This window comes from Peromyscus californicus, unplaced genomic scaffold (assembly GCF_007827085.1).
Source record: "Peromyscus californicus insignis strain IS unplaced genomic scaffold, ASM782708v3 Scaffold_24__1_contigs__length_46423439, whole genome shotgun sequence".
In the NCBI taxonomy this organism is placed as follows: domain Eukaryota; kingdom Metazoa; phylum Chordata; class Mammalia; order Rodentia; family Cricetidae; genus Peromyscus; species Peromyscus californicus.
In genome coordinates this window covers 2,487,908-2,512,383 of record NW_026294535.1, presented here as the reverse complement: position 1 = coordinate 2,512,383, position 24,476 = coordinate 2,487,908, and the positions used below count along the sequence as shown (strand labels likewise).

The 24,476-nt window shown below is 45.5% G+C and overlaps 1 pseudogene; it reads left to right on the top strand.

The window, feature by feature from the left end:
• Positions 1 to 523: 523 nt before the first annotated feature.
• Positions 524 to 1,125, top strand: LOC128120101 (ubiquitin-conjugating enzyme E2 N-like; annotated as a pseudogene).
• The last annotated feature ends 23,351 nt before the right edge of the window (positions 1,126 to 24,476 follow it).

The window sequence follows — 24,476 nt, the reverse complement described above, 5'->3', positions numbered from 1 at the left end:
AACTGGAGTTACAGGAGGTTGTGAGCCACCATGTGGGTTCTAGGATCCAAACCTGGGTCCTCTGGAAGAGCAGCCAGTGATCTTAGCAGCTGAGCATCTCTCCAACACCTACTCACCAATATTTTCCTGTGAGAACTTCACAACAATTCAATGTATTAGATATTATTTCTCCATTATTAACATGGATAGCAAATCTTAAAGAGAGACCATGTGGCCTCTGCCAGCATTCAGCTAGCTGTACTCAAGCTGAGACTCAAACCAAGACTGCTGGGTTCTCAGACCTTACACTTCACATCAAACCTTCCTAAGAACCTTTGTCAGTGTCAAAATCATCAGCTGACCCCAAGAACATGTCCCTGTAACCTGCACAAGATACTTTTGAGTTCTGAGCAACGTTCCTGGGCCAGCTTAACAACATCTAGTTATTCTGAGTTTCCCTGGGGGCGGGGGGGGGGGGGGGGGCTGGCCTAGAAAGTTTACTGAAAATACACAAGCTGACTGCTGCATGAGGTGATCTGAGTAGATGGCTGGACTGCGCTGCAGGGTCATCGAGGACGCGGTGTTTGCTGGCAGAATCAGGCCCCGGTGTTAATACAGAACCAGATGAGAGTAATGCCTGCTGTTTTCATGTGGTTGTTGCTGGCCCCGCTTTGAGGGAGGGACTTTTAAACTTGAGCTAATCTTCCGGAAGAATACCCCAGGGCAGCACCTAAAGTACGTTTGCTTAATGACTCGGATTTCTCATCCTAATGTAGACAAGTTGGGAAGAACATGCTCAGACATTTTGAAAGGTAAGCGTTGGCATCCTGTCCTTTCTGTTTTAAGCTTTCCATGTTCAGAATGTAAACACTGTAATCTCCCCTCACGTGAACACCACCAAATTATGTGGGAGGGAAGTTCAACAGTTTTGGGCCCATTTTTCACACTTCATCATATCATACTGGGCCTGTTACCTTCATAGGTAGGTGGTCCCCAACACTGCAGATCCGCACAGTTCTGCTATCAATCCAGGCTTTGTTAAGTGCTCCTAATCCAGATGATCCATTAGCAAATGATGTAGCCGAGCAGTGGAAGATCAGTGAAGCCCAAGCCGTAGAAACAGGGAGAATGCAGAAGCAGCTTTAAGTCGTGAAAATGTTTAAGTCAATCAGATCATCAAGTGTCCATCACCTCTCCTGCTCTGCCATGGCTTCCCTCCTCTTGTTTGTATTTAATGGACATAGTTTTAGACACTTCAGAACAGAAGCCCAGGTGTCTTCCTCTTTGGTGATTACATGCACATTAGCAAATCTACATCTTGTCCTGATTCGCTGTTGTACAGCCCTGGGCGGAGGCTAGAAGTGTCATTGGGGCTGCTGTGGGATGTTTTAAAGTCATGGCCCTCTGCTTTGCTTCCCCATCATGGTTCAAGTACAAAGCACTGTGAACAAAGGTATTTGTCAGGGTGAGCGGCCAGGGGTATAGATGTTTTTATTTTATTTTTTAGAGGATAAACAATTTTATTTTAATGTTGTGGTCTTCTCTCCTTCTCTTTTAATGGGATGTAGCTGCAGTGGTTAGACCATCTAACTAAGTCTTTAGAATGAGTTCTCTAACCCTGACTAACTTCAGGTGCTGTAGATGGACAAGCTTGATTGTCTGACCCAAGTTGGGAACATTAAATAAACATCAAAGCCCTTACTGGTAACATTACAACTTCACTGTCTAGTGTAGCTTCCCCACCTTCAAAAAAGGAAAGCAAAATAAAATCTGTTATTATTTTGTACTGCTTGTCTGGCAACTCCCCCAAATTCATGTTTTTGCAAAATATTTTTTGTTATTCTAAAAAAAAAAATTACAACTTCAGAATTTGTAAGAAGTTGGTGGAGTGGCAGATGAAAATGTGCCTGGGTTGGTGGAACGCTGACCGAGCATGCATGCAGATTGGGGTTCAGTCCTCCACACCCCTCATGCCAGGAGCGCACACCTGTGATTCCAGTGTCAGGGAAGTAGAAGGGAGGGTCAGGAGTTCAAGGTCAGCTACAGTTACCATATAGCAAATTCCCAGTCGGCCTTGGATACATGAGACCCTGACTCAAAAACCTAAACAAAAGAAATCAGACATTGCACTTGTTAATCTTACCGAACCAAATTCAAAGGAAAAAATGTCTTCAGAGAATGTCTAAAGTCTAGTGAAAAAGGAAACATGTCAAAATTGGTGGAATTTTTCCAAACTAAGGAAATTAATGCTTCAGATAAATTTGAAGCTGGTGTGTGCATGATACTTAGGAGGCTAAATCCAGAGGGTTGTAGGTTTGAGGCCACTGAAGATTATAATCAATACCCTGTCTGGACAAACAATCATATACCCCAACCCCCAATTTGTTCTATTTCAAAATCAACTAAATAATTCATTGACCCTATGCAATATCCATTGACTAATTGTCATGCCTCCTTCTTTTATTGCAAATACATCTTCTACATGAAGTTTACATTCCTGTCACTCAGCCATTATGGTCCTTCCAATTCCCCGTTCCTTGAACTTCTTTGACATAACATGTGTGAAAACTTATTTCCTTCTCCCTGTCCATTCAGAAACTTCCATTCTCCCTCCAGGATTCAGCTAAATGTGTGTCCTAATTAGGACACGTTTATTCACTTGTCCACAGTGCTACCCTGTGAAGATTAGCTGTGCTTTCCACTCCAGCCCCAGGAAACTAGACCTTAAGTCTCCTAACACACTGGGAATGTCCCTTTGCTGTTGAGTCACACGTCCGTTCATCTGCTCCCAGCACAGCTCTCTTCCTTTAGAATGATCGCTCTTCCCCATCTCTCCCCTAATGAGAAAGTAATAGCTGACAGGATGATCCTGAGCTACTGATTATGCCACAGTTCATCAGAGAGTGAGGTTGCCACAGCCATGACTGCTGTGTGTTTCTGCAGAAGCCTGGGACTTTCCTAGCCTGTCCTGGTCACCCAGTGGGCTTGGATCTAAGTCAGGCCACCTTTCTCCTCCACTCCTCTTCTGTCCTGTTGATGAAGTAGGGTAACATGTAGCCATGTGTGCAGAGACATGACAGCCTCGCTCTGCTGGCTCTGCTGGCTCCCTTTCCTCCGTCATCACGGGCCTGCAAGGCCGAGCTAACAGGTCATGTCATGTAAGCTGTTCTATCTTTGAGGGAAGAAAAATAGAAGAGACTTACTTGGGTTCGCAGACAAGCTTTAGTCTGGCAGTCTGGCTGCTTGTTAGAAAAACCCTAATTTAGATCAGTGGTAGTGAGGTGACAGAGACTGTTCATCAGGGCAGTGGACCTGTGTTCTCTGCATTAAGTTCCTTGATGCATATACTAGAATTCAGAGTTTTGGAGCTAGCAACTCATGGAGCCTCGGTTGCCATCCCCAATATACTTCTCGGTGAAGTGCTGGAGCCCAGTGACTATCCAGCGCTGACTCTGTGCGAGAATCACCTTCCCCACGGGAAATACAGACGATTCTATAATAATGTGTGGCTGTTTGTCAGCCTTTGCAAAGGAGTGGTTAGCAAATTCCCACTCTGCCTGAAGACATGAGTTCTGCAACGAAGCAGGCAAAAACAGCTTCAGGAACCAGTGGGACGAAGCAGAGTTCAGAGTGACCTTGAGTTACACCCACATCTGTGCATTTGTCAGAGACAGGGATGCACCGAGAGCATGCTTTCAATATCCTGGGAGTCACGGACACCTTTGAGATGATCACGAAGTTCCAAAGAGCTCCCCAGAAAGCTAATTGTTGTCCACACATAATGCATTCAGCTTCTGGGGCATTGGATCCCCTGAGACCTTGGCGTGGGATCCTCTGCAGCTTTCAGATCCGGCATCCTGAGCTCTCTACTCTGTGAGAGAGGCGTTCTGAGGGGCCAGACTTCACTTCTTTCACACTCTTGTTCTAAACACATGTGCTGTGCCTTTAAAACACAGTGCAAGCAAGATGCTCCAAGAGCCCACAGCATCTGGTAACATCTCAGGGAAGCCTGGAGTCTCTTGTTACTCGGATTATTTATTGAGACCTACTAGGCACTAGACGCTGGGATAAAGTAATGAGCAAAACAAGTCTAATTCCCAGGGGTGTGCTTTCCACGTTCTGATGGGTGGAGGTGGGGTACTCATCTCCCTCACCTCACATATATACAGGACATGTTCACTGAGTGGAATTTTCCTATTTTATTTAAAAGGCTCTCTTTGTCTCTGCCTCTATTTCCCTATTTCTGTATCTCTAAACACTGCAAGTACACAGTTAGCTCCGTGTGTACATGTGTGTTTCTATACGTGTGCCTTTGTGTGTGCATGCATGTATGTGTGTGTGTGTGTGTGTGTGTGTGTGTGTGTGTGTTTGTGTGCATGCATGTGTTTGTACACACACACATGGGCCAATGCACTTGCCCGTGGATGCACATATGGAGGCCAGAGATTTTTTTTCTCTATCATTCTCCATCATTTTTGGTTTTGTTTTTTGTTATTTCAGATGGTCTCACTACAAGCCTTGGTTGGCCTGGAACTCACTATGTAGAGCAGGCTGCCAGGCTGGCTTCAGATTCACAGCTATCTGGCTGCCCCAGCCTCCTGAGTGCTGGGATTAAAGGCATGACCCACAACGTCGAACCAATTTTTTTTTAGACCGTATCTTTCACTGAACCTGGAACCCACTGCTTTGGCTAGCCTGACTAGCTTGTGAGCCCCTGGGATCCGCCTGTCTCTGTGCTCCTGGTACTGTGGTTGGTAGAGACTCACCCCTGCACCTTGCCTTTATGTGGGTGCTGGGAATCTGAACCCAAGTCCTCCTCATGCTTGCACAGGAAGCATTTCACCCTTTGAGCCATCTCTTTGTCCCCATAGTTGACTTAAAAAAAAAAAGCAGTCTTTCTCTCGAAATTTTCAAAAATCTTTGGCTTTTGCTTCTTCTCTAAGAGCAATGTTTCTCAGTCGGTGTGTCATGACCCCTTGTGAGCTGAACAACCTTTTCACTGGGGTCCCCAAAGACTGTAGAAAACAGAGGTATTTACATTATGATTCACAACAGTAGCAAATTGCAGTTTGAAGTAGCAACAAAAACAGTTTTATGGTTGGGAGTCACCACAATACGAGGACTGTATTAAAAAGGTTGAAGCCTTAGGAGGGTTGAGAACCACTGTCTTAGAGGGCACGATCTTCGCCTCCTCTGCCTGCTCCCCTTGACCCACAACAAGGGGGTCCAGGAAGCTATGGACATGTCCTCTTCCACACCAGGTCCTTCCTATCTGTGATTCAATATTCCCTGCTCAAATGTCCCCAGGATTTATGCAGTGTGGACATGGGCCACACCATTAGTTGTCATGTCCCTGGCCCCAAGAGTGACCACAGGACAGCTGTGTTCTGAGGACAAGTAGGAACTTTCTCTTATGGGCGGTCATATCCATTTGATTGTGTGAGGCCCCCTACAGGGAGGCTGCATGGGAAGAGAGGTAGGTGAGCTCTGTGCTTGCAACTGAAACTGCCTCTCCAGGTGGTCATTTTCCTGCTCTGAAACGGAGAGCTCTAAATTTAAAGCTGGCTTTCCAGGGCATTACACTTTTATAATCATAGAAACATGCTTACCAGAATAGGTGAATACAACATATTTTTAGTTGACAGTTTCTGAGCCTGATTTTTCACGTTTGAGTTTATATAATGGTGGTTGGGTCTCTGTTTGGACCCTTATTCTAGGTCCCACAACTGCTGAGGCTGTTCTAAGGAAGTGGTCACAGTGAGACCCAACTTAGGCTGCCTGGGTTCATGACGCTTTCCTTCCTAAGTGCCTTATGATAATGATGGTGATAAGGACAGTAGTTTTAAGAAATTAAATGCGTGTGCATGTGCATGTGCGTGTGCGTGTGCGTGTGTGTGTGTGTGTGTGTGTGTGTATAGCATGTGTACATATCTGCATTGGTGTGCATACCTGTGCACATGCACAGGAGCCAGAGTAGGATATTGAGCCTTCTGATCTACTGCTCTCCACCTCATTCCCATGAGACCGGGCGTCTGACTGAACCTGACGTGAGGCTGGCATCCAGCAAGGCCAGAGGTCCTCCTATCTGCAACCCTCACGGCACTAGAGCTACAGGCACATGCAACCATGCCCTTCTTTTTGCATGGATTCTGGGGTTCCAACTCAGCTCTCCATGCTTGTACAGAAGGTACTCTTACCCACTGAGCCATCTCCCCAGACCTCAAATAAAACTCGTACAGATACATAGTGTGGATATATAAAATTCTCACTGAGGATAGCACATAAACACAGAAGTATACAAACACAGATACACACACCCATGTACTAACTGGTTGGAATGTGACATAGAATATAAGCATCTCCTCAGTCCTTTTTCAATAACTTTCCTCTCTACCGTTCCCAATGGCAACCAATATTCTATCTTTCTTCTTCATTGAATTTTCTATAATTAAAATCAGAGCAAACATATCCTCTTGTACATGACATCTTTCCCAAGATATCATATTTATGACACTCACCCATGTCACAGGTAGAAAGAGTTCATTCACTCTCACCATTATATACTATTCCACCGAATAAGTATACACATTCTCTAAAGGAATAGAACTGGTGAATGACCACATATGCATATATGTGTGTATATGGGGGACTTATTTAATTGACTACATGATATGGTCCAGGTTGTTCAACAGTGACTGTCTTACACTCGAGAGGCAGAGAATCTGGTAGTTGCTTGGTCCACAGGCTGGATGTCTCAGGAGTCCCAATATGGTACTGCAGGCCAGCAAGATTCCTAGACAGCTGCTCTTCAGTCTATATCAGAAGCTCGAAGAAGCTCAATCCAATATCAGCAAAGGAATGCAATGGCAACTGAATCGGTAAACTTGCCAGGAGGGCGAGGGTAAGCAGACCAAAAGAAGGCACACTCCTTCTTCTGTGTCCTTTTGTCTGTGCTGCCAGCAGAAGGTGCTGGACATATTAAGGCTGGGTCTTCCCACTTCAAATAATCCGATCCCAAGTGTGCCCACCACCTTTGTATTTTAATTAATTCTGGATCCAATCAAGTTGGCAAGTAAAGTTAGCCATCACACCTATTTCCACGTATTTCTTCTGGTCTCTGATAGACATCTGGGTTACTTTTATTAAAACTGCTAAAAATAATGATGCCATGACTATTTCTACATGGGTTTTTATGTTTATATAAACTCATTTATGTTGAGTATATATCCACAGATGTTAGATTACGGGACCTCATAAGGGTGCATCCAGCTTTGACCAGATGCTACAAAAACTGGGTTGTGTGGGAAGACTTTAAATTATTCATTGCATATCTTGTAATGACTCGTGTTTTCCATTTCTTCATGTGTCAACTCTGTTAAACTTGCTTTCCAAGGAATCTGTTCATTTTATTTAAATACTAATAACTTGCTTGTAACATTCTTTGATTGCAATAAATCCATAGATCTATAGTAGTCTCTTTTTGTTAATAAAAAATGAGCCCTTTTGCCTTTTTTCTTTTCTTTTACTCTTTTTTTGCAATAAATTTATGTCTTTCCAGAAAGATGACCTTTAGTTTTGTTGACTTTCTATATTGTACATTTGCTTTTTATTTCTGTTCATACATTGGTTGCTTTTCCCATTTTATCTTCTATGGGCTTAACTTGTTTAATATTTTCCTACTTAATACTGTATTCATCTGTTTTCTGCATCTGTGACAGAATCTCAGAGCCTTGGTGAGCTACTGCAGAAAATAAATTTGTATCTCATAGTTCTGATGGTGGGAATCCAACATCAAGGTGAGAGTCTTCTTAATTCATTTTAGCAGGATGGATGGTTGCTTATGTGTGTGTGAGAGAGGGAGAAGATGGGAACAAGAGAAAGATACTAAATTTGCCATTATTTTAGAGACTTTATTACTGTGTGAGAGAGACTGACAGTTATCGCACATGAGTGCAGTGCCTATGGAGGCCAGAAGAGGGAGACAGATTGTCTGGAACTGGAATTATAAGAGGTCGTGAGCCTCTTAACATGGGTGTTGGGAACTAAACTCAGGTCTTCTGCAAGAGCAGCATGTGCCTTTAAACACTGAACCATCTCCCCCATCCCTGAACCTACCTTTATAACAACCAACTCTCTTCAAATGTAACTCCTGTGATGATGGCATTAACCCACACATGAGCTCCTGTGTCCTAGTGAGCCCCTAAAAGTTGTTTCTCATTAGGATCCTGGCAACTGAATTACAACATGAGTTTTGAAAGAAATGTTCAAACCATAGCAAATAATTGGGTAATTGAATTTGGACTTTGTTTATTTGTTTGTTTTGCCAATATGAACATTTAAACCTTCCTGCTCTCCTCTTTAACCCCTTCCCTGTAGCCCACAAGTTAGGTATGTCTGTTTTCATGAACATTCCATTATGAAAATCTTCAGATTTATTTTTGATTATTTGGAAATACATTGCTTAATTTCCAAATACTTAGAGCTGTCCTACTTGACCATTGTTATTTATTTCTAGCTGAGTTCCTCTGTGACAGAGAGCATGGTTCTTTGTGCCCATCCTTTGAAACTTGTTGAGGCTGCACTGGGAAGAGTTTTCACTGTGGTTGTTGGGTCTGATGTTCTATATATATTAACTAGGGCACTTTATAATCATGCTGACTTTTCTATCTTTGTTCTATTGGTGACTGAGAAAGTAATGTTAAAATCCCCAGCAATGCTTATGGATTTGTCTGTTCTATTTAAATCTGTCACTGCCTCCCACATTTGAGGTGTTTGTTAACAGTTCATACAAACTTACATATAATTTATTGTAAATTGACCTTTTATCATTCTGAAGTACTTCCTTGTATTGCCAGCTTTTCTGCATGTGTGTGTTTGGTGTAGGTGTATCTTTGTGTGTACATGTGCCTGTGAAAGCCAGAGGGTAATGCTGGGTGTTGTCCTCTACTGCTTTCTACTCTACTTGGGGAAGAGGGTCTCTCACTGATCTTGGATCTCCTCAGTTCATCTGGGCTGGCAGGTCAATGAACTCAGGGGACCTGCAAGCATGGAGATATCCTTAGGTAACAGTGCTATGTACAAAGAAAAGTTTAAAACTATATTGTTGTTTTGCTGGAGATCATAGTAAGAGAATTACATCCTATTCAAAGACAAAAGTCACATTTGAACTGCTTTGTAGATGCTATTTATAAGGATACATAAAACTGTATGCATATGGGTCATGGAAGTAGAAGTGTGACTGGGGAAATGATTGGGGACAATGGGGAGAGGGGAAGTGGGGGTGGACAAAGTACATGATAGACTTGTATAAGAATGTCCTTTGAAAACCTCATTACATCCCGGTGGTTGTGGTGTACACTTTAATCCCAGCACACGGGAGGCAAAGCAGGCAGATCTCTGTGTGAATTTGAGGCCAGCCTGGTCTACAGCGCGAGTTCCAGGATGGCCAGGGCTACACAGAGAAACCCTGTGTTGAAAAACAAAACAAAAACCATTACATACAATGACTAATTGCCAATAAAGGTTTAAAATACATCGTTATCTGGAATATTCAATGTGCCCAGATATTTATGTTTTCCATTTACTTTTATTCCTTTCTGTGTTTCCAAATTATATCCCTTGCCTTCTGCCTAGGGAGACTTAAATATTTACATATAGTTACATATGAATTTATTTTTAACAAGAGTGTCCTGGTGATAACAAATTCTTTGCTTTTGTCTGTAATATCTTCATTTTAAAAGTATTTGATGAGGGTATAACAATTAGGGGATACCTGCTGCCTTTCCTTCATCATCCTTCCAGCGTGCAGCTTTTCGTTTGTTTAGTTTTGATTTTAGAAGTCGTCTGTCCAGTTATTGCTACTTCTTTGTCCTTTACTCTCTGATTGCTTTTAGGAGGAAAAGTTGATCTCAGGTTTCCAGTAACCCTTACCATGATTTGCCTATGTGAGATTTCCTTTCTAATTACTCCCTTTACAGTTCACAAAGTGTGAGCTGGTGGTGCAAAGTCTTTACCAGTTTGGGGAAAATCAGCACAGTTTCTCCACACCTTGCTTCCCTCCTCATCTGTCTTGTTCTTCTGGGACTCCGAGCATCTGGCTGTTCAGTCTTTCTCTTTCCTGCATCTCTCATAGGCTCCTTTCTTCACTCTTCACATTTTAATGTCTTCATGGTCCAGCATAGACGTTTCCTCCTGACAAATTCTTCAACTCACTAACCCCCTTTCAGCTCTGATAATAACTCTACATATTGAAAATAAAAAGAATTCCAGCTGTTTTAAATTCTAGAATCTTCACTTGCTGACTTAAAATTTTATGTATTTGTTTGTGTGTGTGAGTGCATGGGGTGTGTGGGGGGTGTGTGTGTGAGTATATGGTGTGTGTGAGTATATGGGGTGTGTGTGTGGTGTGTGTGTGTGTGTGAGTGTGTGGTGTGTGTGAGTATATGGGGTGTGTGGTGTGTGGGAGTATATGGTGTGTGTGTGTGTGTGTGAGTGTACGGGGTGTGTGTGGGTGTATGTACATGTGTGTATGTGTGTGGTATATGTATGTGTGTGCGCGCATGCGTGTGTGCGCGTGCGCGCGCGCGCACGCTCATACATGTGAAGGATGTCAGGTGTTCCACTCTAGCACTCTCTACCTTATCCTTTAACGAAAGGTTTCTCACTCAACCACTCAACCTGGAGCTAGACTGCCAGGAATCCTCCTGTCTCTGTGCCCTACAGTGCCCTACAGCGTTCTCAGATATGTGAAACTATGCCTAGCTCTTTATATAAGTGCTGGGGATCCGAACTCAAGTCTTCCTGCAAATACTCTTATCCACTGACCCTATTCACTCATTTTTAATAGTTTCTTCTTCTAAGCTAAGGAGTTGTCACCTGTCGTGAACATATTTATGACAATTATTTTAAGTCTATTGACCCCAATATCTTAGTTATCTGTTGGTTTCTTCATATTGTCTAGGTTTCCTTTTCTAAGGGATGTTGGACATTCTGTCCTGCCCAAGGTGAGTCTGCAGATGGACTATCATCAGCTGTGTGCAAAGCTCTGGACAGTGATGTCTTCCTCCAGAGCTTACAGAACTAGGCAAAGGCACACTGACCAACTAGTTAACTCAGAGATGAAGACAGGTGGACTCCTCCTAGCTAAGCATATTTCTGAACTTTATTGTTGAGATAGGGTCTTACAATTCAACTCAGACTAGTTCAAACAGCAGGGGAAACACTGCAGCTCCTTTCCTCTGCCAGTTCCCTACTCTGCTTTCTGATCCCAGCAGCCTCGGAAGTCTACTGGAAGTAATCTTCGGGATTTTATTTGATCGTCTTTTCTGTTCACTTGCCTGGGATCCCAGAGGATGCTTGTCTGCCAGGGCATGCTTAGGGGCAGAGGGCAGTCAGGCTCCTCCGTCCCTGCTTCCCTTCTTTCTGAAATCTCAGGCTCTTAAGCCTTCACAGAGTCAGCGGTTCTCTCAAGTATTATTTCACCCAGCTTTTCTAGCTGTCTGGGCAGGAGAGTTGGTCTGATACTAGGTAGTTATTACACAAATACTGAATGACTAGCATCTGTAAAGGGTACGAATATGCTAAGCACATGTCTAAATCTACACAATACTACTCATTTAAATAGCATAATAATCCTAAAGTCTAAATTTTCTAATTTTCTATCTTTTATGGGGGAATAAAATGATAACTTGAGAGGCAAGTGGTTTGTTCAAGATTATACAGTATATATACTATGTCAAGAATTTAAAGCATGCAAACTGAATTTAATGTCGTCTTACTTCTCTGGGGTTCTTTACACATTTGGGACCCATGAGGTGAAGCTTCTGCCTCACATTAAGTAAATACATGTTTTACTTGAGTGATTTTTCTGTTACTCCAGTCAAGTAATTTCTAATCAAGCTCCTTGCACAAGCTACCCCCCACCAAAATCCATCAGTATTGACATTCCTCTCCCCAGCTGATTCATGTTATTGTCAGAGCTTCTCATGTCTTATCATCTTTACTGTCTCAATTCACCTTCCTCGTTTTCACGAGGAAACTCACATGGGATGATGCCCTCTCCCCGCCATGCCAGCAAGCCCTCTCCCCGCCATGCCAGCAGGCCCTCTCCCCGCCATGCCAGCAAGCCCCCTCCCCGCCACGCCAGCAAGCCCCCGCGTGAGAAGTACCAGAGACAGGAAGGCTAAAAGTAGGCAGCCACGTGGAAGAACAAAGTCCTCCACCAAGGTTAAAATTCCTCCAGATTTGTGTTCTGTGCCCCAAAGCACAGCATGATTGGGAGGTAATTGAGCAGCTGCTGAGAGGCACCAGCCACCCCCCCACACACACTCATTAACCTGCCCCCTCAGCTGGGAAAAGGACCCAAGGCTTCCATTTTAGCAGCATGAGGAAGCAGACTTTTCGCACATCATGCCATAAAAATCCCCTCCTGGATCCCTGATCTTAAAGAGGAGTTTGAATACCCAAGGGAAAGTCTCTATAGATCCCCACAGCTTTTTATTTGGCAAATCTTACGTCATAAAATTTAGCCAGCCTTTTCCTCCCCACTATTACTGAAACGTGGTACCCATGGTGGGTTCTGGGGTCCCATCCTGGTTCACATCAAGGATTAGATAAGGAAGAGGTATTGGAGCCTTTGAACATGGTGGAGGCACTTCCTCCCGTCAGGATGGAATGAAGAAGAGAATGTCGGATGTCCGTCTTCTCCAGTGGCTCTGCCGCTCTCTGCCACTCAGAGAGAACCCCTGTCTATCTACAGAAAGAGAACAGATGGCAAAGAACTCCTCAAGGATGCCAAGGTAATGTGGGCTGTCTGTCTCGGAGGATTCTAACCTTCTCAACCACCTAACCTGGATGACAAGGGGGAGGAGAACAGACCACAGCATTGGCTATTAGATACGACATGATTTAAATAAATAAGCAACATAAAAGCACATATTTTTATGCAAATTCTACAGAAAATGCGATTTTATATTATAAAGGTTATGTAATTTTCCCAGTTACTCTGTAATAGGAAAGTCAAGACTCTAACTTAAGTCTGTCTTCTTTTCAAAATTCTACCCCACCTCCCAGCTTCTGCTCACTGTCATACAAATATGGTAATACATATTGTATAGAAAGGCCATATCTGTACTATGAGCGAAACTCAAAAAGGTGCAAAAAAATTATCTAACTGCTAGATGTTATTTAACAAAATATTGGACGGAAGCTTCCTAGCTCCTTAAATGGATAGCTAAGGCTGTGAACCAAAGTTACCAACACCCAAATATCTAAAGAGAGTTAGAGTCAGACATCCACCCAGGGCTTCTTTACAGAAAACGGGTGTGCTCTAAACAGGGCGGGGCTGTGGTGATCAGCCTTTTCCCTACAGCACAGAAATAGGTGCCTCCCTCTCTTAACACGACAGTCAAATTTTTGGTCACAAGATCCACTTCTATTCTTAAAAGTTATGGAAAAACTTCAAAAAGATTTTTGATTTAGGTGATATGTGTATATATATGAATATCTGTGAACATATCTATTCACATAATATATATATATTTGTATATATACATATTTATTCACAGTATTAGAAACTAGAATTAGAGGTCCAGTAAGATGGATGAGCAGGCATGGAAACTTGCCACAAGTGTGACGGCCTGAGTTCTGTCCCCAGATCACGCGTTATGGAAGAAGAAAATTAAAATCACACGTTGTCCTCTGACCTCCATACGCATGCTGTGGCACATACACATACAAAATAAATGTTTAAAAAAGAAATTAAACGCCGGGCGGTGGTGGCACACGCCTTTAATCCCAGCACTCGGGAGGCAGAGCCAGGTGGATCTCTGTGAGTTCGAGGCCAGCCTGGGCTACCAAGTGAGTTCCAGGAAAGGCGCAAAGCTACACAGAGAAACCCTGTCTCGAAAAACCAAAAAAAAAAAAAAACAAAAAAACAAAACAAAAAAAAAAAAGAAATTAAACGTTTTTTAATAGAAAGTAGACCTTTAAAATATTCACTCACTAACATTTTTAAAATAAACAGAAATAAACCCACTTTCTATTGACCAAACATTTTGTGAAAAAATATACATGTTCAAAATTTTTTTAAAAAAATGAGAAAACCTGCTCTTACTAGACAATGACTGTATTCTCATGCCTCTCTCTGCTTTCAAACTATTGTACTGTGTTCCTTTGAGTAAAGATGGAATGTTCTGACCATTGGAAAGAAAGAGTCTCTTCGTAGCTTTTTCCAGGCTGTGAGAATTCTTTGATATTGCACCAAAACTTGACAAACAGGATAACGAAACGTAAAGATTGTCTATGATGTGGGATCTGAGTGTGTCGTGTGCCTTTGTTCTTTGTTACATTAAAATCCTTTGGACTGTCGCATGTACAGATGAATCTTTTACTCATTTTTTTTTGTTACATCATACATTGATCTGTCTTTGGAATTATCGGTTCACTTGGTTGTATTGATCTTCCAAATTGACACACTTCATCATCGTAGCCCCAGATGGCACTCATTGTCACCGCCCATAGCATCATTAGAAAGTGTTTGAGGATGGACGCTCCAGGATAATAACTTCAGATACAAGTTTTGTAAAATTCCAGTGTCTGCTTGAAAACTAAATTTTACTGTTGGCAACAATATCATCGGGGTTTCCCTGTGCTTGGAAGTGGCCGGTCCCCTTATGCAGGGTCAAGAAAACAGATGGCAAGTGCTCCAGTGAGTGTAGCCGAGATTTGTGTGCCCACAGCTTACAGCTCAGATGGAGACTTGCTCTTTCCTTAAGAGAGGCATCTCCAGAATGCAGCGGGAGTGCGTGCGGCACACATGCTGCCCATGTCCACACCACGGAATTGAGACTTGCTGAATTTAATATTTTCTTAAGTGAAACTAAAAGTTTTCACTTCTCCTGGTGAGAGCACACTGTTAAATAATCCACTCTTGTAGAACCTGGAAGTATCTACAATTCTCATTCATGCTAGGCTGCCATTATGTCAACACAAATCGAGATGGCAAATATAATCCAACCTTGTGAATACCTGAAACGGTCTTGGAGACATCTCCCCTCCTCTTCAGGAGTTCATGGGCCCCAGTCTAAGAATTGCTTTCCTAGCAAATTGAGGGCCGAACCCCCTCCCCTTCCCCCACTTCACCTCCGCCCCCACCCTCCACCCCCCACCCCAGCCAAAAACAAAAAACAAAAACAAAAACCACTCAGCGCAGTGCTTGCAAGAACCGGGCACTAGCTCCCTCTCTGGATACTTGTGGAACTGCAAAATGGCATAAGAATGTAAATTTGGACACTGAACTCTGAAGAGAAAGGAGTACCTTCTGGGGATCTGCCGGCTTAGATGGGGTGTCTTTATAGCTTCTCCACTCAGAGTACCTAGTGGCAGATCTGATTCAGGAGAAATACTAAGGGGCTTTCTAGAGCATTCCATAATACTAGGAAGAGGAAGGACCGTGAATAGTGTGTGTGTGTGTGTGTGTGTGTGTGTGTGTGTGTGTGTGTGTGTGTGTGTACTGCCATAACACAATCACCATAGCCTGGGTAGCTTGTAAACAGCAGAAATGTATTTCTTAACGCCCCAAAGGCTGAACAGAGCAAGATAAGCAGATCAGTGCCCCATGAAAGTCGGCTTTCCGGTTCACAGACGGCCATCTCATTAAGGGCAAGGCAGAGTTCCTGGGCCTCTTTTGTATAAGAGCGCTAATTCCAAAGGCTCCACTCCAAATACTGTCACATTGGAGGTTAACGTGTTCTGTTAGGAATTTGAGGAGAGAAAGACAAATGTCACCATCGCCGCTTCCTGATTCTCCAGACCCAGAAGGGGAATCCGAAGGAAGTGAGGCACCATGACTGCTGTGCTTCCTCCTCCCATTTTCCTCTATAGCACCCCGATACGGAAAGGAGGATCACGGGCGTCCACGCGTCTGAGTTGAGGCAGTGGGAAGCTGGCAGTGGACATTCTGAAACACAGGTTTACACTGGACTGAACTAAATCTTACCTGTCTGTTGTGTCAAGAAAATTACTGATCTAGTGGGAAACTGTAATCTGGTGGGAGAGAAAGATTTAATACTGTGTGACCAGAGGCAGCAAATGCAGTCAATAAAACTGTTAGGATTTTATTCATCCTTACCGAAGCTGAAACTTTCTAACCAGACAGTTTTAAGCAAATAAACTTGATGGAAAGACACAACATCCAAGGTTCCTGTAAGCCATCTCTCTAAAGCACTCAGAAATAAAACTGAGTACTTTCTCTGCTCGCCATTGGCTGGAGGAGCTCTGTGAGCGATGGAGGGGTACCAGTGTGAGGGACATAAGCACATCTCTCTACACTAGGCCCTTCTGTCCACAGCTCACCTGGTGTCCCTGGATTGCTAATCACATTGCTGCTCTTGTCCTCAGGCCACAAGTGGACATGTGATTCAGGGCCGGTCAACGCCGGCACCCCATTTCCATTTCCCTGTTTTAAATGACTGCTGTGACAGAGAGCACACACCGGCACCAGAACCCTTCTGAAGGACTTCTCTGTGGTTGCTGGGAAGGCCCATCTTTAGTGCCCATAAAAGTCTGTGAAGCTGTGAAGAAAGCAGCAGGGCCAGAGACAGAATGGGGGGAGTGCCAAAGAGGGGTGGCAGTCATTTTGTCCTGGGACCTCCTGGGTCTAGCTTAGACTGATCCACTCCTCAAACTTTAACATTTAGGGTATGGTTGAATGTCACCCAAAAATCTGCACATAAAAGCTTGATCCCTGGAGCAGTGGTACTGGGAGGTGCTGTGGACCTCTTACCAGGTAGAGGAAACTTGAAATCAGTATGATTTTCTTCTAAATCTTAGCAAGGGACTCTTAGGCTTGAGGCCCAGCTCAGTGCTGCAGCGTGCGCTTAGATGCATAGGCTGAGCTCCTTTCCAGCGGTTCCTCCCCCAACAGAAGAACAGCAACTAGGCTCGGCCTGGTGAGGGGCCCTCAGATTATTGTGGCTATGCCCTCAAAGAGCATTCCCTAGCTTTCATCTACACCCTCACCTCAACGGGGCCATAAAGTGTGGGGCCTGACCTTCCAGGACTGCTCTTGTCCGCAGTAAATAAACCCTTTATTTGATGAGTAGCCTGTCTCTGGTGTCTCGTCGTAGTAACAGAAAACTGACTAACGCTGCTTGTTGTTCTTTTTTTACTAACCTAGGCAGACTTGGGGTTTTTGATCTTTTATGATTGAAAACAGTCTAAATGCACTGGATTCTAGGTCCAGCTATTTTAATTCCTGACATGTGAGCAGCCAACTGATTAAACATTAGCTATTCATTCTATTTATTTATTCACTTACTCACCCAGCAAATATTTACTGAGCACATACTAAGTGCTCCTAGATACTGAATTTGGCACCAAGGATGAACAAGGAAACTATTTTATCTCTGTCTTTAAGGAACTCACAGCCTCTGAGAGATGAAAATGATCACAAAATCAATGGAAATATTTGTTTTAAAATTCAAGGGATGTGTAGAGAAAGTGCATAAATATCAGTCTGTCTGGCAGCATTAGGCAATGTTGGGAGCTTGAGTCTCCCTGCCAGAGAGACAGGGCATTTGAGGCCAAGAAGAGCATCTGCAAAGACAGGGGGTAGGAGAGGGGCCAGAGGGGAGGGGCCAGAGGGAGGGGCCAGAGGGAGGGGCCAGAGGGAGGGGCCAGAGGGAGGGGCCAGAGGGAGGGGCCAGAGGGAGGGGCCAGAGGAGAGGTCAGAGGGGAGGGGCCAGAGGGAGGGGCCAGAGGGAGGGGCCAGAGGGAGGGGCCAGAGGGAGGGGTCAGAGGGAGGGGCCAGAGGGGAGGGGTCAGAGGGAGGGGCCAGAGGGGAGGGGCCAGAGGGAGGGGCCAGAGGGAGGGGCCAGAGGGAGGGGCCAGAGGGAGGGGTCAGAGGGAGGGGCCAGAGGGAGGGGTCAGAGGGAGGGGCCAGAGGGAGGGGCCAGAGGGAGGGGCCAGAGGGAGGGGCCAGAGGAGAGGTCAGAGGGGAGGGGCCAGAGGGAGGGGCCAGAGGGAGGGGGCCAGAGGGAGGGGCCAGAGGGAGGGGCCAGAGGAGGGGTCAGAGGGAGGGGCCAGAGGGAGGGGCCAGAGGGAGGGGCCAGAGGAGGGGTCAGAGGGAGGGGCCAGAGGGGAGGGGTCAGAGGGGAGGGTTCAGAGGGAAAGGGTAGGGGGGCAGAAGGGAGGGGTCAGAGGGAGGGGCCAGAGGGAGGGGCCAGAGGGAAAGGGTAGGGGGGCAGAAGGAAGGGGTCAGAAGGGAGGGGTCAGAGGGAGGGTCCAGAGCGCAGGGGCCAGAGGGGAGGGGTCAGAGGGAAGGGGTCGCGGGAGGGACCAGAGGGGGAGGGGCCAGAGGGGGAGGGGAGGGAGGGTCAGAGGAGAGGGACCAGAGGGGAAGTGGTCAGAGGGGAAGGGTCGCGGTAGCGACCAGAGGAAGAGGGGCCAGAGCTGTGATTAGAGGGGAGGGTTTGGGGGAGGGACCAGAGAGGAGTCTAATGGGGTACATCAGACAGGAAAGGCAGACAGGAGGGTGGGCAGGGGCAGGTCATGAGCTGTAACGTATAAAGGAGTTTGGTCTTGACTGTGAAAGATCCAACAAGCCACTGACAGGCTTTCACTCTGGAGGGTGCGGCTGAGGTGGGAAAACCCAAACAAGCACAATTCCAGACGACCGGAACACGGAAAGATGGGAGGCAATGTGTGCTGGAAGATGACGTGGTGGAAAGGGGGAAGGCCCGGAAGGGAGCTGCGATACAGATGCACTAATGGCGCTGGTAGGGGTGAGGTGGGGCTGCGTATTATCACACACGGGTTTATAAGGAGAACAGTTTTTGAATTTGTGATACAGATGCACTAATGACTCTGGGTAGCAGGTGTGAGGTGGGGCTGCGTATTATTTCATAGGTTTATTGTGAAGGGCCCCAAAACAGCTTGACCACACAGCAGCCATGACAGGCTTAGGGGCCTAGACACAGCTTCTGTGACAGGCTTACTGGCAGGCAACACCCAGATCCAGGAAAAGCCTTAAGCTGATACCACCCAGGGATCTACCCAGGGGTGAGGAAGTACCTGACATCCCAGACATTCCAACCATTAGATAAGGTGTCCAGATGTTGAGTCTAGCACACACCTATTTTTTGTTATACAGATACCCCTAGACAATTGTCAGCCAATCAGGGCCCTGGACCCTGGAAATCCCCTCACCCCAACCTCTGCTATGGTAAAAACTCTGCCCCACCTGAGTTCAGGGCTCTCTGCTCTCACCGCTGTGTCGGACAGACAGAGGAACTGAGCTTTGGATCTTGAAATAAAGGCTCTTTGCTTTTACATGTGGGATTCTGTCTCTGTGGTGGTCTTTTGGGGGTCCCTGCGATCTGGGCATAACATTTATAATGAGAACAGTTTTTGAATTTGTGATACAGATGCACTAATGGTGCTGGGTAGCAGGGTGAGGTGAGGTTTTGTATTATTTCATGGGTTTATGATGAGACCAGTTTTCGAATTTGTGATGCAGATGCACTAACGGTGCTGGGTAGCGGGTGTGAGGTGGGGCTGCGTATTATTTCATGGGTTTATAAGGAGAACAGCTTTTGAATTTGTGAGATTTGTCCCTTTTTGTGAGCCACGATTCCTTTAAGAGTTTCGGAAATGTGTGTCCTCTCTTCTCGGGATAAATATGCACAGTAAAGCTAAGGTGTGTCGCATGCTTATCAAACTCCAGTCACTCTTCTAAAAGCTTTTCTTGCTTTTAATCACATCAGAGCTGTAATTTGGTCCCGTTATCCTTACTTAATGGTTAAGGAGCTCAGAGATGTTGAGTAACTTATCTGAATCACACAGTAAGCAGCTGGGACTATGGACTGACTCTATCTCCCTTCTCCTTATCCAGGGAACCTGAGCCTACAGTTAGGGGAGGTCCCACCTCTTACCTCCCAGAGGCAAGTCACTAATGCTCAAAACCTCCCAACATCTGAGGGCTGTGAATACCTGCTTCATGAGAGCCCTCCGTAAACTCAGTGTGGGTCAGGATTCTCACCATAGATGGTGGTTCCCTTAACCCACATCACCTCAGTGTAGAAGGGGCCAGCCTTACGCTCCAATCCAGTGCTGTGATGGATGTCCCTAAACGATCCCTGGAAAGTACTTTTTCTTTTCATGAATGTGTACGTGAGTGTGCATTTGTGAACCTGAATGTGTAGGCTAAGGGTCAACATCCAGTGTCATTCTCAGGAGCTGTCTCTGAGACAGGGTCCTGCCCTGGTACCCAGGGCTTTTTAAGTGTTCTATAGTGGCTGCCCATTGCTCTCTGGAGATCGGCCTGTCTCACCACAGCTGGGGCTGCACCACACCTGGATGTAGGGTCCTAGGGACTAAATGCAGGTCCTAGGGGTCAAACTCAGTGGTCATGTGAGTTAGTATATTAAGAAAATAACAGCGTGGTGCTGTGAGAACTTTATGGATGGGGTCATCTCTCTAATCCAAACAATTATTTCTTAATAGATTCTTCATGAAATGTTAATGGTACAGGTATTCTGTTCAGATGCCGGCACACTGTGTGTCTCTGTCTGTGCTTTATATAGAAAAACAGGAGCTTCTTAGCTTTCCCTGCCTTCCCTTAGTTGAGAACAGGGCAGTGGCCCCATGGAACACACATCCTGACCTTAGCCACCTACCTTTAGAGTTGCCTCCAAATCACATGACCACTTGTGTCTGTGGGTCCCAAAGGCCCTCAGTGATTGGAATGCATGCCCCACACCCTTTCTATGTGCCAACAGCTCTGCTGGCACTTCACACACATTATCCCAGCTGACACCATAATTAGAAGACATTGAATAAATAATTAGCACTTTCAGGCCTTTGTAAAAATGACGTGTATGAATAGTTATGCTGATTTTTTTAATGAAAACAGAGTCTCTTCGTTGCCGACGTTTCCAATCACAAGAAAGTGGCAGAGCCAAACTACCCAGACATGGCTCTGTGATTCCCTCCTTCCCAACAGAGAAACTTTCACAGATGCCAGACTCCGCCAGCTGGCAGAGGGGTTCACAGGAGACTGCCCATCCAAAAGCCGAGGCCTCTGGCCCTGTCCCAGGAGTCAACAGGAAGCAGCATTCACCAGCTGTCCCGGAAGATGCTGGCATTGCCTGGGTGGCCCTGTCATCTATTCTCAGGGATCTCTTGTGCCTTCCAGGTGCTGTGAGCATCTCCTGCATAGCTCGGCTTGTAGGTTTCTGGAAGTACAGCCTATTGAGATGCAGTGAAGCTGCCTGTTGCCACACCCAAAGCACTACAGGGATGTCCTGTGGACCACGGCAAGGCTACACCGGCATGATTCTAGGGACTGCCAACCTGAGGGAACCCTTAGACACCACTGGTGTGCATATAAACTAGTCCAGCCACCGTAGAAGTCGCTATGGGCTTTCTCAAAAAGCTAAAAGAGGTCTGCCGCATGACCGAGTTCTGTCAATCCTGGGTATGCCCCTGAAGACTTCAAGTCAACACATTACAGGGATCTGCACTTTGTTGCAGCTCTGTTCTCAACAGCCAAGTTACAGACCCAACCTTGGTGTCCAACAACAGAGGAACGGATAAAGGAAATGTGGTGTAGATGCAGAATGGAAGATCTTCAGCCATAAAGAGTGACCAAGTTATGTTGTTGGCAGGAAAAGGGGTACAATCGGAAATGACCATATTATGTGGATTAAGCCAGTCTTAGACAAATAAGGTATATTTCCCCTCATTGGTGGTTCTGAGCCTTTATATAGATATATAGAACCATGTACGTACATACGACAGGAAAGGAGACGTGAAACTGGCTATTGGAACAGAGGGGCCTAGTGGGAGATGGAGCGGGGAAGAAAGAGGTGGAGAACATGGGAGTTCAATCTGTGATATATTCATGGATATGTCATTATGCAGCACGATGCCGTGTGCAATGCACACACAGTGAATTTTAACAACATGCACACTTGAATCGTACCGGATATTTGAAGACACTAGTGCAGGTAAGATAGGTCAGTGAAGTGGCCAAGGTCATGCAATAAACTTGGGGTGGATGGGAGAGCTCCCCGATCACGTGTGTCTTCAGTCATAAAAGGGTCACGATTCCAGCAGACTCGTGGCTTCTTCACTGGTGGAATCACAGAAGAATCACAGGGAAGCTTATTCGGAATTCAGGGTCCCAGGTCCCACTCTGGGAAAAGGACACATCAGCTCCTCATGGAGCCTGAGAAGCTGCATTTTGAGCAGTGCCCAGATGACTGTGCAGCCTTGAGAGGCTTAGATAAAGAACAGGCTCCCCTTCCTGTTTCACCAGAGCTTCTGAGGGCCTGCCTGTGGCCAGTGCCCAAGGAAGCACTACAGGCCTCCGCTGAGCTCCTGCGGCACGGGGGTGCAGGCCCCACCGGAGACACCGGCCTGTGCCCGTGGAGAAGCGAGTGGCCATGTCATTTCATCCCTAACAGCCGTGCACATTAGTTCTAGCTTCCCTCTGCTGCTTCTCACAAAGAGGCTGAGGCAAGAGAGATGGCTGTCACTTCTGACGCCAGGTTATAGTGACTGTCTCAAACACTCCCTTGGCTTCTGGTTTTGAAGGATGGTGTATTAATTACGTTTCACATTGTCGTGACAGTATACTTCAAGAACAACTCAAGAGAGAGGGAGGGTTTATTTAGGCATTCAGTTTGAGGGGATACAGTCCGTCGTGGCTGGGAAAACATGATGGTAGAAGCAGAAAGCTGCTATCCACAGTCTGTACAGGAAGTGTGGCCGGGCTATAAAACGTCGAGGCCCACCCCCAGTGATCCGCTTCCTCCAGGAAGACACTGCCTCCTGAAGGCTCCACCTCCTTCCCAAACAGCACCACCAGCTGGACACTAAGTGGTCAAATACATGAGCTTATGGGGAACATTTCACAATCAAACCACAACAGACATGAAGTGCCAAGTTGAGAGCTGACCCATGGAAATGCCCATGTGGCAAGAGGCCAGCAGCCAGCAAGCCACGAAGGCCTCCCAACGGCCACCATGCTGTGCGATTGAGAGCCATCATGCCCCATCAAACCATGAAGTGACTGGCACCTGCTGAGAGAGCTGTAACCAGAGGCTTTAGACAAAACCACACCCAGCTCCTTACATGCAAGAACCAGGAGACAAGGGCTAGTTTGAGCTGCTGGATTTGGGGTGCTGTTTGTTGGACAAGATCAGTAATGCAATGGAGCTACATAAAGGTTAATGTAAAAACGGTGGGGCTGGGGAGATGGATCGGCGGTTGCCTTGCAGGAGGACTGGTTCAGATCGCTAGAACCTATGTGATGGCTATTCTTGGTTGCCAACTGGACTACATCTGGAACTAACTAAAATCCAAATGGCTGGGTACACCTATGAGGGACTCTTTCCTTAATTAAATCATTTGAAGTGGGAAGACGCACATCTAATCCAGATCTTGGCGATGGAAGATCCACCTTTGATCTAGGCCACACTTTTTGTTGGCAGCCTGTATAAAGGACATGGAAGGAAGCTTGCTCCCTTTCCCAGCTTGCTCTCTTTGACTGCTTGCTCTCGCTCTCTCAGGGAAAGTCCATTCCTTCACTGGCATTGGAGCCTACTTCTTTGGGATTCCAATATATACTGAAGACCAGCTGAGACATCCAGCGTCATGGACTGAACAAATACTGGATTCTTGGACCTTCTGTTGGTAAACAGTCACTGTTGGACTAGCTGGACCTTAGCCTGTAAGGCATTCTAATAAATCTCCTATACATACATACATATATATATATATATATATGTATAGGGAAATTACTGTATATATTTATGTATATATACATGTATGTGTATACATATATTTATATATATTCATTCATTCTATAGGTTCTGTTCCTCCAGAGAACCCCAACTGATACAACCTAGATAAAGCCTAGGTGGGTATGGTGGCATGCCTGTTATTCCAACTTTAGAACATTGAAACAGGGAATCCCCAGAGCAAGTCAGTAAGCAAGACAGTCCTATCGGTCAACTCTGGGTGTGACTGAGACTGCCTCAAAGAATACTGTGGATAGCAACTGAGAAAGGTTCCCAACATCAACCTTGGGCTTCCACGTTTGTGTACACACGTGTAAGTACTCTGAATCATGCATGCCCATAATCATTTGAAGTATAATGCATACACACACACACACACACACACACACACACACACACGAAGCAAATGAATAGGAAAGACAACCATTTGCTGTTGTGATGGGGATGGGGAAATAAATGATTGTGTTAATAAACAGGCTATTAGTGAATGTTGAGCATTATGAGTGAAGTCATTTGTTCAAGTCTAGAGAAGAAATAATACAGGAGAGAAGAGAAAGCCACTGAAGTGTGGTAGGTAAGAGAGGAAGCTTGGTGTGTAAGAAAAGGAACGGAACATGTCCACAGAGAGATAGCAGGCACACTGGAGAAATATTATTGGAGAAATACCCTGTGAAGTCCGGTCATGAATTTAAA